This window comes from Leptodactylus fuscus, chromosome 1, assembly GCF_031893055.1.
Source record: "Leptodactylus fuscus isolate aLepFus1 chromosome 1, aLepFus1.hap2, whole genome shotgun sequence".
Classification (NCBI taxonomy): Eukaryota; Metazoa; Chordata; class Amphibia; order Anura; family Leptodactylidae; genus Leptodactylus; species Leptodactylus fuscus.
Genome location: NC_134265.1, coordinates 123,485,082 through 123,487,663, shown reverse-complemented (window position 1 = coordinate 123,487,663; position 2,582 = coordinate 123,485,082).

Here is a 2,582-nt window from a genome sequence, read left to right as displayed (position 1 = left end):
AGAGTCCTTGTGACTATGGAAAATACAGGAATTGTTTTTAACTTACACTTGATAATATGTATCATAGCTAATGGATATATTACATATGTGCATATAAAACAGCTTCCAGATTTAATAACTGTCCTTGGCCCATAACATGTGAATAATAGTGAAGGCAAATCTTCTTACCAGCACTTGTACTTGTGCGTTATCCAGGTCCTTCTGGTCCTTTGCTGTGTCACGTGACCAGCAATTAAACTCTCAACCTGACACAATGGGGCAGAATAATTAATTCTGCCAGACGGTACAAAGTTAGACTAGACAATCTTAAAGTGCAGTTGGTACCAGGAATAATTTTTCATGGGTGCCAACTTTCAAGAGGGACCTACAAGACTTTAAGGTTCGACTATAAGACTCTGTATCCACTTTCTTTGTATGCTTGGATTATATTGAGACATGTGATGCATTCTATACAGTGGCAATTGTAACCCATAGGGTCCCATTATACTCACAGTGTACTTTTTTTTTTGCAGTGGCGTTCTGTATAGAAAAGTCAGTCTGCTGTGCTTTACTATACAGCTGAAAAGAAATGGTATGCCGGGACGCAAGGGCCAGGAGGCCAAAGGGACACCATTTTGGGTTCCAGTGAATAGGAGACTATAGAATTGTCAACATATAGTCTGGTAGCTTTTCTATGTATTCACAGATGCAAAGTCCATTTAGTCTAAAAGACACTGTTTGGGTCAAGTTCATAGCATGACATACATAAGCTGAAAGTGAGCAGAGGGAAAGCCTGAAGTTAGCACAGAGAAGCAAGATGTCTGAGAGATGCCTGTGAATAATTGCAATGCTCATGGTGACTAAAGACTTGACTAATTCCTCTAGCTCTCCTCCAGGGCTGCTGCAATTCGGGGGGGGGGGGGGGGGGGGGGCTGCAGGGTACCTGATGGTGGTGTCAGCGTTTCACCTTGATCAAGTACTAGAGGTTGTCAGCCTTCCTAAGACTGATGGGGATTTTTGCTGTCTGCTTCCTGTCTCCTTTCCATCACATTTCAGAGCTTGTATCTCCAGAAGCCGCAACGATCACATGATCACGTGAGATGAACCAGTGGCCTCAGCAGTTGCTGGTAAAAGAAACGGTGATGTGCACCGGCAGCTTTCCCGTAGATATAATGTTAAGAGAAAGTCCGCAGAGGAAAACTCTGTGAACGTTCTCTTAAAAGTGCTGCGGAAAGAACCACAATGCGTTCACGCCGTGGTTCTTTCCGCAGCGCTTTAGCACTGCGATTACGGCCCGTGGGGCCTTAGCCTTAAAGGGTTTTCCGGACCATTTTTTTTTTTTTTAATATCTATTAGTGCTATTAATGGGGTAATAGATCCACCCAAATATCTTTAGCAGTGTTTTGAGTGATTTCTGGGTTTCTCTGGGAGCTCCTACATTTGTTTACCTGCTTCTGCTTTCTGCTATGTAACTTCCTCACTAACCCTTCTCACATTACTCCCCCCTTCCTTCCTCACTCCCCCTCCTTCCTCTCTCCCTCCCATACACCCCCTTTCTGTATCTCTAGCTATCCCGCTCTTCCCTACCTACTCAGCCCAACCCCCGACCCATATTATATACTTACTTTCCACGCTTCTTCCTGTCAAACAACCCCTCTTCCTGTACTGATTTTGTCTGTCTGCGGTCTTCTCCTCCAGCGATGATCCACCTCTACTTCACATGCATGGCTGCACAGTAGAGGTGAATTATTGCAGCAGTGCAAGAGAAGAGCGAGCATCCTGCAGAATCAGTACAGAAGGAGTCTCACCGGAAGAAGCATGGAGGGTAAGTATAACTGGGGGGAGTAGTAGTGATGATCAGTTTCCGGAAATGGGGAAACGGATCGTCATCGAATAATCAGAGAATGTGAGAATATGGATAAATATACATTTTTGATTAATTATGTTATTTAGAAAGTAGGAGGGTGTTTAGATTAGTGTAGGGATTGCCAGTTATCCCGGACAACCCCTTTAAGACCAGTTGATCGCAGGCCAGCTGGAAAACCTGATCCATATATGGCTAAACACTGTAGTCCTTCAGTGAGGCAGTGACTCACAGCATCATCAGTATACTTGATGCCTATATCATGAAGCCAGTGGTGTAACTGTAAGGCTAAGGTCCTACGGGCTGGAAACGCGTGTTAAAGCGTTGCGGTAACGCATCGCAGTTCTTCCTGCAGCGCTTTGAACAGAAAGTTCACAGAGTTTTCCTTCACGGACTTTCTGTTACCATTATCTCTACAGGAAAGCCGCCGGCGTTTCCATAGATATAATTGACATGTTTGCACTGCGGATTTTAACGCAAAGTGAGCGTTACTGTATAATGCCTAAGGGTTGCTGAGGTAGCAATAGTTACTGCGACCAGAAGTTTCAGGGGGCTCAAAGGCCTCTTTATAGCATAAAAATTCAGCAGATTGCCAATAGCTATTGCTGCAGCAAGTATTATTCATCATTGCTGTGTTAGTCTCTTTGCTTGGACTTTTGTCCTCATTTCCTCCAGGAGCTGAGTACTTATCTCTGTTCTACAGAGTCACGATTTTATGATTAACAGAAGATTATAAAAC